Source organism: Nipponia nippon, unplaced genomic scaffold (genome assembly GCF_047370975.1).
Source record: "Nipponia nippon isolate SJK-2023a ecotype South Korea unplaced genomic scaffold, ASM4737097v1 scaffold_7, whole genome shotgun sequence".
NCBI lineage: Eukaryota > Metazoa > Chordata > Aves > Pelecaniformes > Threskiornithidae > Nipponia > Nipponia nippon.
Window position 1 is genome coordinate 49395545 of NW_028262391.1, and position 13754 is coordinate 49409298.

The 13754-nt window shown below is 36.1% G+C and overlaps 1 protein-coding gene across 3 annotated transcripts in view; it reads left to right on the forward strand.

Moving 5' to 3' along the window:
- The window catches only part of CDH13 (cadherin 13), a 520720-nt gene that overhangs the window by 82816 nt on the left and 424150 nt on the right, over positions 1 to 13754 (forward strand). The gene's annotated exons all lie outside the window — the stretch shown is intronic.

Consider the following 13754-nt stretch of genomic DNA (forward strand, 5'->3'; position numbering starts at 1 on the left):
CTAACAAATAGCAGTATCTTACATTAAACCCCTGACACTTCTTCCTGTTAGATTCTAGTCTATTGAGTCTCTCTTTTCCCATGCAGAGAAATAGACTTGAAAGGAGGAAAGCTCCAAAACTGATGTCAGCAAAGGAGATTTATGAGACTGCTATGATTAGTTTTTAAGTGACATACAGGGAGAGGGTGCAACAAGAAAATAAGATATAAAATATTTGCTAGCCTTTATACTGTACTACTTAGTCAAGATTTCAAATCTCTTAAAAACACTTAAGTAAATCACAGAGCCTCCCTGCTATGTGTGTTAATTGTACTGTTTTCATTTACAGATGGGGCAACATAGGGAGGTTAAGTGGTTTGCCCGTGGTGTGCGGTCTGAGTTTGTCTCAGCTTGGATTAGAATTGAGGAAGGGAAACCCTTATCACGGTGATTGGGAACATTAGGACTAAGCAACAGATCTAGGATCACAGCCTGGAGCCTGCTTACACCTTCTCCACTAGAATGGAAATACAGACTAAGTAAAATACAGGTGAAAGCATTCATAAGTTAAAATGAGGCACCAAATGACCTAATTTTCTCTGCCTTCTGGTTTGCTTTTGGCTCAGTTCCTAATCTTGTTTCTCACAAGAGAAACTCCTACTGTGAATAGCTGCTTTTTAATAATAGAACATTACTTTACTGATTAATATTTGGTTGGACACTTAGTCTAATTATGGTTTCTCACAGCGTCTTTAATTACTATAATATGAGGTTTCTTAAGCAAAATACTTCAGATGAGTTCAGCGATGCTTTGCAACTTAATTCTGTACATGGAGCACAGCAGCTGACTATTGGGAGAGAGGAAAACACAGTCCTTCCTGAACCCAGGGCACGTGTTTTTGAATGATAAGATATGTTAGTATTTTTGTTTCTGAATCAAAACATGTAATACAGAGGATTTACAGAAGCTAGGAACTCTGAAACCTCAGCCTAGGGAATAGCTGCAGTGAACATGATTAACTGGATAAAGGGGAGCTCTGTGTAAAGCAATTGAGGATGTCAGTGTTTACTTACTAATTGAAATTGGAGAGGCAGAATTAAAAGCCTATGATTAGTAAGGCATGCCAATATCTTTAAGGACTAGCTACTATCTTTTCAAATGAATGTGCAGAGGAACACTGGGTTGTTTTTCTTGGTGAGAAATTATCCTGTTTCTTCTATGTCATTTGTGTTAAAAAGCAACAGGTGAAATATGAAGACAAGCCTTCTGAAATTAGTTACTAATTTTTTCTTTCCAGGATGTCACATTTTGAAACAGAGGTTAGATCGCATTCATATTTGTTGAATATCTCGGTGGAAAGTACAAAAATACTTGCATTAGATTTTTGTTTGATAGTAAACGTAAGCACATTGGCAGAGTGTTCACAAAGGATACCAGGTAAGAATGAAGTGAAGGATTCACTAATAATGCGACCTGTCAGCTGGATTTCTCAGTTCTCTGTTTGTACATCTCCAGTGCTATTTTCAAATGTCACACCTCAATTTCCTCTCGTTTCATAACAAAATGCTTAAGAGCAGAGCATGTTCTTCATTATTGAGAAAGATAACGCCATTAATCAAATTTAAAACAACAACAACAAACAAAAACCAAACCAAAAAACCCCAAAACAACATGTTTCTGTGTATCAATCCTGTTAAATCAGGAATGATGTCCCTGAAGTCCAACCTGAATTTCCTACTTGATATACTTAATATTTACAATAAACTTGAACCAGAAGCTGTTAAGCACACTGTATGCATGCTACAGAGGACTTGAATGCTTGCTTGATGTGAAGTTTGATAAGTCAAATGCTGTGGGAATAAATCCTCATTTTTCATGGACTTGGAAAACTTCTTTAAGTCTTTGTTCTCCTCCTTTGAAATTATTTATTTCAGTTTAGCAAAGTAGAAGTATGTAGCTTCTGAAATGCTCGTACTTCATAGTATGTCGTAAGACATGGGAATTTGATTATGGGAAAAGTCTCTTACAATATTTAAAAAAGAAAAATTAGGTTTCTGATTTTGCATAACACTGATTTATTTTGAAGTGTAATGCTTTATGCTTTCACCCTTGCAAACTGATTCTTATTTAGGAGATGAAAGATTGTGTAAAATATAAAAGTCTTGTATAATTTAAACTGCCTGATAATGTACTATAGCCTCCCAGAATTCAGTCCCAAACGTGAAGCATTGATTAAAAAAGGAATTTAAATAATTTAAAATTGTTCAATGCTGAGCATGATTGGAAACCCAATCGCTTACAAATAAAAGTACCTATAAAAAATTGAAGCAGTTGAATATTTGTAAATTGCTTTATACTGTGCAAGCACAGAACCCCACTCACTTCCAGGCTCAAGCACTTACCAAAAAAAAAAAAAAAAAAAAAAAAAAAATTGAGGTGCTCCAGTAAATTTAAATTGCTATGTACAAGGAAAAGGACCTTTAAATTATTGGATACTTGATTTTATTTTCTTTAAGATTTCTTATTTTTATGTACAACTCAAACAGCTTTAATTTGTCAAAATGAACCAAAAAATCTGATTGTATAAGCTTTAAAAAAATTAAGTTAACCCCCGTTACAAACAGTAATGGTAGGACATCCCATGATCAAATGCATATATCCTGGTGTAGGAATTCTCAGTACTTTTATATGTAGCTCAGACAAAAAAAAAAAATATATAGAATATAACCCTATAAAGAAAATAGCTTAAACACTAGAATTCTTCTTTAGCCTGTCTCTCTGATAAAAAATAGACCTCTTCAGATCCCCCAAATCTGAATTATGTTAGACCTTTTTACCTGGTCAGTCTAGACAGATACAAAAGCATGTCCTTACATGGTTTCTGTCCAGGAATTTTAAACAAAGATGTGACTCTGACTGCTCTCAACTACTTTAGTGATGATAATCATGTTTAGATGTAGATACAGGTTGTAAAAGCAAGATCCAAGGCAGAGATTCACATTTCTCACAACCTTTCATGTGTTCTATGTTTATTCCTTGTGTTTGTTGCCTGTTGAATCTCATGTGGAACAGATGATGGGCTTGGCAAATACAGGTAATTATAGAACTAATAAATGTACTGAAAGTTCTGTCTACAATGTTAAGTGGGGGTGGGGGGGAGGCTACAATAACAAATTAAGTTTCCTAACCACTGCAGAAACCTACGTTGATTTAAACTATGGATTTCAAAAGTAAATATTAGGTTACTGCAGAGGTTTCATGATGGAGTTTGTGGGATACAACCATATGTATGTCCTTATGCCTTAGGACTGATGGCTGTCCCTTTGTGTAAGAAAGAAAGAAAAAAACCCCATTATGTTCTCGTGGGTACAGATAATTTTCGGTGATGATTGTTTCTACAATCAACCAAAAAAAACCCTGAAATATTTAACAACTAACTTGCAGTATTTCCCAGCAGCATCATTCCTTGATGGTTGAAAGAAAGTTCTACTGCAAAGAAATAAGAAATAGGTATTCAATACTGAGGCATTCTCCAGTACTCATCAGATCTCATTCTCAATGTGTCAGGATTTTCTTTGACTTCGTAATACATGTGGGGTCAATGGCTGTATCTTTTCCATGAAAGATTTCATTCAGCTTTTAAATGGCAAGCAATTATAAGAGAGAGGGTTATAGACCAAGGTCTTGGTTTCATATTATTTATGTTCTAATTAATTTACCAGAGTGATTTCCCCACCACCACCGCCCTACCACCCTTCCTTGGCTACTAAGTGTTGATCTTTAATAGGTATCGTGTTCCTAGCATTAATGGGTTTTATTTCTTTGGAAAGGTCATTCTTGATTTAATGTCACTGTTAACACAAGGGAGCCTGTAAGCTTTAGAGATCTTGCTTTATTGTGATGTGCTCAAAAATGTTCAGCTACTTGCTGTCTTTCCCCTGGGGCATGCTTTCTCTAAACTCAGAAGAGTTAGTACAAGTTCTTTTAAATTTTTGACTGTGTTCTTGCAATTCATTAAAAATACTCCTCAAGTAGCAGCTAGCACTGCCAAAAAGACCTAGGTCTTTTTTTTTTTCTTTTTTATCCTTTTCTATTTCTGGATGACTCTAGGAGCTCAAAAATTATTGCCTATTGTAAATAAATGCACAAGCCCTTGACTGGTAAAATGAGCCGCAATACAACAACTTGGGTCATATCAGTTAAATGAATTAAAAAATATGTATGGCAACTAGCCTACTAATAATAAGGTACAGTTAATGCTCTTTAGTAAAAGAAAGTAAAATCACTTGAAAATAAGCATTGAAAAAGAAAATACAAAACTGTGTAAATAACTTTAATAATCAGTTTTAGAATTGAATTCTAGGCTGAAATAATGTTAAATTATACTATAAACTCTCTGCATCTATCAAACAGTCCCTGTTAAAACAATTTAAAGATATACATATATTTAAATATATATGTGCAATATAAGAATACATGTATATTGCATATATTTTTCTCCATTTCATTCAAGTATCTTTCTTCCCCTGTTGTAGTTATTTCAAAGTTGATCAGTTATTGTTTTTCTATTTAAACTCTGACGATAACCTCTTGCAGTAGTTGATCAGCCATCAAGGTTAACTGGGGATAGTGGTGCTTTATTTTGACAAGCATACATGGGGAGGGCAGCGAGCAGCACAAAAGGACTTCAGTGAATTTACTGCGGTGTAATTATGTAGCTCAGCTTAACAGGTTGATCTTCTATGATCTATAGAAGTGTGTCCCTTAAGAAGGTTGACCAGGCAGGTAGCAGCTAAGCTACTTCCATTTTCCTTTCTGGAATTTCTGTTTTGTGGGTTCTGAGATAAAGGTAAAATAGGTAGTATGTCTAAGTGTGGTGCACTGTCCAGGATAACTGACTGCAATTCCAGTGACCTCAGTCTGTACATCTAATAAAGGCTTAAATTACCTCTTTTGTTTCTTTTTTTTTTTTTTTTTTTCTGTGAACTGTTTATTCACTACACTATGTTTTAAGGCTTTTCTCTATCCTGTGGGCAAAACGTAGCATATAGGTGAGCAGTTTCTGGTTTGTATTTTGTCTCATACTTTGCTGATTTCTAAGCTCAGTTCCCTCTCCTATAGACATATATTATGTGCATGATGTAATAATATTTTGTCCTCTTAGGTAAAAAGAGATTTCTTAGACTTATTTTACATCCTGAAATTATTTATGTCCCTAAACTTTGCCAACTGGAATAAAAACTGGCATACACCTCTTATTTCCTGGAAGTAGTAAATAAGACAAGCAGTAGTACTGTATGCCACCATGTATCACTTACATGGTTTTTGGTCTGGTTTTCTGGGATTGTATAAGCCTTATTCTCCTATTGCTTAACCATGTTTTTCATGATTCCCTCTTATAACTCTTGAAACCACTGGGCAGTTTCAGTTATAGTTGGTAGGCTGAGCTGTAGGTGTCAAGTTCATAGGAGTTTCATAAAAATGGGAAGCTGATGAGAAGATAGAGAATGTGTTGACATACTTACTGAAAGAAAGATTGAGGTGATTAACAGGCCCTGTCCTTACTAAAAGAGAATCCACCTATGAGCTTGTTTTTTTTTAAAGCAGAAATCAATAGGAAACCAGTCTTCAGAACTATTTATTTTAATACCATCATACTAGTGTTGCTTAGTATGATTTGTAGTAAAAAAGAAAACAAAAAAACCCCAAAAAACCCAAACAAACAAAAAACCCCATGTGATGTGCAGATAACTTTGGGCAAAAAATTGTCTATAGCTTGTTATACAAAGTATATTGTCCTCTTCTTGTTGAAGTCAAATAAAAACATGTCAAAATCAGTAGACAAGTTTGCGTTGGGCTTCTTGCCTTGTAGCAATTTCTCAATTTTTATTATGAGTCTTTGGATGTTAGGCTTCCCCCCCCCCCCCCCCCCAATACCCTTGCTGGATTCAAGGGATTTACTTGAAAGTATTTATTTTTAAAAAATTTTGTATCCGTGCTGTTTAGAATAAGGTTAGAAAACATTCAACAAATGTTTTCCTGAAGTTGAAAAACAGACATTTTCACTTGTCCCTATACTTTTATGAGTTCTGGGGGTTGGTTCCTGTGTTTGTAATGTTTCAGGGTGATAGCGCTGTGTATGTGTTTAATACTCGAACATACTATTCTTTGAAAGATTGGTTTCAGCAAGCTCATTTTCAATTTTAGCTTACCAGTGCAAAAGACAGATGTTCAGTGTTACACTAAGTTCAGTTTTGTGGTGCAGTAATAATTGTTTTATGCTATAACTTTGTGGAATATAAAGAAAAGAATAGGTGGAAGGTTACACTTTTTTTTGATAATGATCACACTGTTGGGAAATTAAACATGTGTCATATTCCTTATAGTTTTCAGCCATCCTATCCAAAACCCACTATCTGCTCTAAGAAATACGATTTTAATTTTTTCTGTAATGGCTTTTGCCACATCAATGTTTTCCTGTGTGGAATAATGACTTTGCCCCATGCAACTGCATGTGAAGGCTTATAAATATGTTTAAACAATTCTTAATTTATTTCCTTTTTTTAAAACCAGAGATCCATATTTTCATTCATCTAAGTGTTTCATGAAGTCATTACTGCTGGAAAATAGGATCAACCTGTTTATTTCATTAGGTGATAAATAACTAAAATGGTTGGTATAAGCAGATCTTTGAACAGGTTGTTGTTGTAATGCAGTTTAGGTTTCGGTAATTCCATACCTTACAGTATAACCAGATCAGAACCCTGACTTCCAATGTTTCTTCTTTATGCCTCTTTCACTGGTACAGGAGTGCTATTGAATGGCTCATTTGCATTATTCTGTGCCCTGTAAAATGAATTTATTATGCAGCTTCTCTAAATAGGCCAACCAGTTGTAATCTCATTCCAGTGGTGTATGAGTTTCAGCAAAATATAATTACTTTTTTCATAATGCCTAAAAATAAACAAACAAACAAAAAATAATCTTGGAGCTCAACCCATTCTTCTGTCTGAGAAGTCTTATTTGTTAAATGGTGTTATTAATCATAATGGGTAGGTATTTACTTGTTAAATAGTTGAGTAATTTAAAATATTACTTATTTGAGCACAAGTAACACATTTTGGCCTCTGTTATTAATCATTAAAATACTTAATGAACCAGGATGATAGTTATTGCCTGGATTACAAAAATCTGAACAATGTTCAGATACTACTACGTGGATGAGACAGTAAGCTGATCCTGCACTCTGAGCCGTATGGGTACAAGCCATCTTGAGCCTGGAAGCCATCATCTAGCAGCAAATCCACAGTCTCAGCTAATAAGCTCTGTTGAGAGGGAAGGTTAAGCTTGGGCTCTGCGCTGTAAGATGTCTGCCACTTGTGAGCAGAGTTGGTTCCCATCTGGTCAGAAAGGGCATACATTTAGCAATGCACGAGGGTTTGCATCTGTGTTTGTATTTCATAAAGATTAATCTTGATTCTGTTTGCAAAAGCTGCTTAATGTTGTTGTGGTTAAATGGAGGTAGTATCTCTGTCGATGTCAAATTTTTCAGCTCTGTGTGTTAGTTGATTTTTGAGTGATTGTGATCCATCAGGATGACGAGACTTTAAAAAGGAAAAGTGGAATTTTAGGAAGCATTAGGCAACGTATTTCAGGCTTAAGGAAATATTAATATTACTTACCAGACCCTGGAGAATGCTTATCTGGAATTGTGTATTTTGCACATGTGCAAACTTAAGCAGGCACAATGAAAGGTTACGGAGATGATCAAAGGAATGTATCCTTATAGGAGGAGATTGAAAGAGCTTGGTTTGTCTAGCCTAATAAATTGAAGACTTAGAAAGGAGAAAGGTTAATTAAGTTATGAGACAAGGCTTGTACGAGAATAAATGGCTGTAAATTGAATGTGAACAAATTTATTCTGGAAGCTACAAAATGACCATCAGAATAAGGGTCCAGAATTGTGGAATGCAGGAAGAATTATGACCAGGATCAAGTGATCTGGCCAGGAGACTGTATGTTGTGCCTGTTGTGACACCAGAGGTGGCTCCTTCCAGGCCTATATAAGGTTTTTCTGGGTTCCCAAGGCCAGGGAACTCTAAGCTAGCTGAAGTCCTGATGTTTGAAAGATGTGTTAGTAAGTTCATTAAAAAAACCTTAATTTTAGGGTGCAGTTTCATGGCGGCTTAACCAGATTAAGCTCCGACTGTGATGGTCTCGCACCTGACCGTGTTTTTCCAGCTACAATGTTCTGAGGGCATTGGCTTTTGCAGTGACTTGATTCAGGGAGCAGATGTGACTGGAAGAAGAGCAGAAAAAGTGATTGGTTTCCAGGCAGGTCAGCGCCTGGGGAGAGAAGAATCATCACAACTCTGGCTTCAAACGGGGGTGCCATGGAAGTGCTCTCGTATTTTCTAGTACGCTTTTCGTATTATCCTTCTTCACCCGAAGCGGTGTGGACTCCAGAGTCACTTTGGGCTCTGAATAAACCCTGGGGTCATATCTTAACAAACAGATAGTGCCTCTTCCAGAGATCTTGAATTTCAGAGGGGAAAGTAGCTGGCTGTTCAGACACTAGTGCTGGCAGATTGCTTCTTGAATAACTTAACAAGATTTCCAGTGTCATGGAAGATGCATGCTTTTACTGAATATGTGATAAAATTCTTATAATAAACATACATTCACAAGGAAAGTGCTCATAAAAAGAAAGTTCCTGTGCTAGATAGTCTCACAAAAGAGTTTGTAATATTTTTTTTCCAGTTAATGGATGCCTACCGCAGTCACACTGCTTAGTGACAGGAGAACTGAATTCATTTGAGCCAATAAAGTCATTCTAATTTGCATTTTCATAGCCCACTCTTCAGTACTCCAAGTGTGACTTTCACTTTTAGGACAGAGCTATGCAGTAAATGGATAGGTAGGCCCTTTAAAAGAATATTTATCATCCTTGAAGAATCTTAGTGCCAAATCTTAATAGCATTTCTTACAAAAATGACTGGAATTTGCTATCAGATTTAGAGGTAGAGCTGTAGAGACTGTGAATACTCTTTTTCTGAACCTCTTTCCTGATAAAAAGAGAGGTTAAAGCCTAAAACAGTGAAAACTTTCCCTCCAAAATGAAAATATTGAATAAAATATTCCCCAAATTGTAGTGCTCTAGAGGTCAAATTGATGCAAGAGAACTGTGTGTTTTATTTAATTTAGTCACTTTCAGATATAAATAATTCAACATACCTTTATGCAATGTTAAAATACCTTTGTTAATTATGCCAATCAGAGGATAAGTTATTCAGGCTTTTGAGGTTTTTTTTTTTTTTCTGTTCCAACTGATGTTAAAAAAATACAGAAGACAAGGAGAACTTCATGTCCAGCCTGTGTGTGATTTGTTGAAACAATTGCCTTAGGACCTGCTGACACTCTAGTTGGACTCTGCATAATGCAGAATCAGAACCTTACTTAAAGCAGTGCTCTCTTTATTCTGTTTAAGTATCCCTCTGTTAATTTCATTTAAATAACTCCCTCATTTAAATCTTGAGTAAAAACCTAAAATCAGTGAATAGTTCTTACTGGCATCAGTGAAGGCAAGATTTCATCATCTCTCTGCAAATCGTTGTGACTGTGTGCTGCTTATTACTTGTTTTCCTTCTCTGTTGGCTTCTTCGCTATCCGTTTTTGTGGGTCTAGTGTTGCAGCACCTGAAGATAGAAAGGGTTTTGAGATTCAAAGATCTTGATCTGCATGATAAAAATATTTTTTCGTGTGCAATTTAATTCAGTGTTGGCAGTTCTCATTATTCTGATTACTTTTTTCCTCTCAGTTATCAGCTTGTAGGATCACCGTATTTTATATGAAAATCTGAAGTTTTCATATGCAAAAAGCAAATTTCTAGTTCTCATGTTTCCAGAGAAAAGCTTGGAAGCATAAATTTTCAATACTCACTTCCAAGTAAATGAGTCAAATGAATAAAAGAGAAACCCCCAAACCATATCCCCCTCCCCCCCAAATCACCAAAAACTCCAAACAACAGAAAAACCCAACCAAAAACCTAATTTCTCAGGAAGTGACTAAGAATTTTTGAACTTTTGAGATTATTACTATTATTAAAAGTGAATGTCATTTCTATTTTAGCTCTTCTTTTGTGAGGTTTTATGTTGGTTTGCATTTCAAATTGCTTTCCTGGAGTCAAAGGTAGAATGTGGTCCTACGCTATGAAATGAGATTTGTTTGTATTTACTGTGTGTAAAGTTCATGTCTGGGCAGATGATTTTCACAGGTGTCTGCATTTACGTCTCTATTTCAATAAAGCCTTGCACAAGGATGAATTTCACTCTACAAGAATGTGTGCAAAATGCAATTAATGTTCTGAAGTCTGCATTTTTGTGATAGAAAGTTGATCTCATACAGGTAGGGCTAATGAAGATATGAGAGTGTTTATAGTAAAAGGTGAGAAAGTTAATTTCCAGAGTCAGGATGTGGCCAATCAAACCTGAATGGAGTCGCTTCATGTGCTGACACTGAGTGGGTCAAAAAGGACATAGAGATTTTGAAATTCTGTAGAAGGTCATTTCAGAGACTAACTTTCAGTCACCAGCAGAGGATGTAGAGGAAGCCTGATTTTTGAGGTGTGGTAATACCAGAGGTACTTTAACATCAGAGGTTTTATTAATTTCCTCTGCAGTGTGGTATAAAATTGCTGTCCTCTTTTGCTTTCCAATCCATGTTCTATGTGAGTAGCTTTCAGTGCAAATGCTGAGGTCAGTCGAGGTCACCAGCATGTGTGTGTTGTTTTATTAACCAAAAAAAAAAAAAGGAATTTCATAGGCTTGATACCTCATCAGAAGTATAGTTCTAGCCCAGTGACCAAACTTGCACAGGAGTTATCTGAACTAGTGACATTTCCTTATAGTGACTGGTAATAAAGTCAGAAAGACAAATTGTCAGGATATTAAAAATGAGTCTTCACTCTGTACATTTCTGAAAAGCAGTAGGTTATGAAAAACTTTGATTCTGCTTGTCAGTGAATATAGGATCTGTAGGTCTGAGTAGTCACAACTCCCTGGTTTTACTTTTCAGACTTCTACCCCTTCAGATTTTCATGAGCAAATGATGTTTGCTGCATAATTGCCATACTCTTTGAAGACTGTGGCTTTTTTCTTAGTAGTGCATGAAGGATCCTTTTGTCTTAATTGTCCAGTACTTACTTGACTAGATGTGTGAATAATATTTATATATTCTGAATTCTGCATATATGACATTTAAACATTATTTTCAGTGTATTTAGCTGAAGTCTTTCTTTAGACAGCTATCAGCCCATAAACCATTTCATTATACCCAAAAATATGAAATCTACATGGTGCTTAAATTCAGAGTGTATTCTGCTTTGAACAATATTCTCTTTGCCTTCAACATGTATCTCCTTGGCTTATTTCTTCAAGGTATTTTTAAAGACTTTTTTTTCCCCCAAAGTGAAGAACCTCAACAGAAATTATTTTAATGAGATAGACATTTAGTTCAACAGAAGAAGTTTCTTCATGAGGAAAATAAATTAAAAGAATAATTGTGCTTTTAAAAGATAATTAATTAAAAACTCTGTGTGGTGACAAATTTAACATCTTGTCTGACATGTTCAGAAGAAGAAAGTGCCTGGAGTTGCACAAGTAGAATAAAATGTTCCGTTTCACAGCAAGGCCAAGCCTGACTCTTGTAATTATTTCAAAGGGAGTAAAGGTCATTTTCTATTTGCTCCATCTGTATTATGTGAGGCTTCTGTACCAGTCTTACAGAAGTTAACTCATGACCTATTTAGATTGCCCAGATTTCAAAGTCCACTTACACTGTCACAAATCTGATAAAGTAGACATATTCCCTTCTCAAAGTACTAACATAGATGATGTCCAAAGCAGGCTTTTTATTTATAGCTCTGTAAGACAAGAGTTTCAAATTTAAGATGCCAGTAGCTGGGAGATCAGAACATGATTTGCCTCTTACTTGCTGTGTTAATCCTTTAGGAGAAGAGTTGTTTCTAGTTGTATTTCAGCATATATTGCTTGGGCTATTTTTCTGGTGTGGATTTGTTATATAGCTTCGCTTTAATTGTTGCTTGCATCTTGAGATCGGAAGAATTTTCCTTCTGCTGTGATTGCAGTTCTATGCATATTCATTCAGTAACACCATGAGTCAGAAAGACAGGTACTTTAAAAATGCACCTGTGCACACAGAAAACGTGTGCAGAAAATGCATGTGTGTGTTTCTGTGCTTGTGACCATTTAAATGCATATCAGGTTGGTTTTTTTTTTGTTTGGTTGTTGGGTTTTTTTTTTTTTTAGAATCAGTAATCAAGTTTCATGCATAATTTTGAGGGCAGGCTCTGAATGTGTCAGTTCGTGTTTGCAGATGTCTCATACTGGAAGACTGAAGGGGACATGTCCAATTCTCAACCTCTATAGAGTCCAGAATCTCCAATAGAATCAATATATCAATGTCAATAATTGAATAAGGGATTAGGCACTGTGTTTTTAAGCCTTTGTAAGAAAAGCAGCAGTTATGTGGATATATAGAAGTGAATAGTAGTTAAGTGTATTGCACCTTGCTTGGTGTATTACTTTAAGTCTTTCTCTTCTTTCTTGGTTAATCCTTCAAAGGGACAAACCTAGAGCAGGCCAGGATGGAAGGCAAACGCATCCATCTGCTGCATTTGACTACCACCAGCTTAATTGTCATGAAATATTCTGGCTGTTTCTCACAGTCTGCTAGCACTTCTAGCCAAGATTTTATAGCAAATGTCAGTGACATGAAACAAATGATCCAGCAGTTCGTTTCAGTAGGAAGAACTAGTGCAGACCAGGTGGGGTATTGCTGCCTTTGGTTTTTATAAACGGGATCACAAAAAACTTAGTGAGTGTCAAGTGAAGGGAGAAAGCAGGTAACGTATTGCTCTGATTTAGGAAATAGACTATGAGTGGTGGTTAACAGGGAAACATGCAGATGTTAAAATTTTGCAGGACATCTCTCTAGGATCAGCACACCTAGATGATAATGTGGTGGAGGTAGAACTGAGAAATGTGTGAGACGCTGCTATTGCGTTGGGAAGAGTGAGAGTGCAGTTTGTCACCTGAAATTGTGAAGGAGAAAGGAGGCTTCAGCATTCACCTGTGTGGTATAGGGGAGAAATTGTCCTCACTGTAGAGCTGAAGAGCTTTATTTGCAAAATTGGAATCGTGTTCAGGATGTCTTGACTAAATAGACCTATTTTGTGCAGGGCCACTTGAATTTTAGAGCGAATGTCATTCAGAACCACTGTGTTTGCTTGACCATTTTCCTCTTGGTCACTACGTGCAGCCTCTCTCCTTGATTTTTCTTCAGCTGTCCAACAAGCAGCAGATTGGCTATAGTAACTTTGAGATTGGAGTACTCTGTACACCAGCTGAAAGTCAGGTTTTGAAAAACACCTTTGGAGGTTCTGAAGCAGAAAGTATTTTTGAAAATGCGGTTACACATGCATACATTGAAAAATACAGATTTGGCTTTTCCTACTCTTGAACTTGCCTCCTTTTGCTTCTCTCTTTAACCTTTTAAACTTTTTAGTAGTTTATTTTTCTTGCTGCTTCTTTCTTGGACATTCTCACACCCATGCTCTCATTTAAAAGCTGCCAAGAAAAATAGCCTTTCAGGTTGTTGTCTCTATTCAGGGATAGAACACAAACCTTCAGAGACCGAGATTAGCATCGTACCTGTTTCCAACCAATTTTATTTTGCTTTTAAGCTTCCTCCTTTG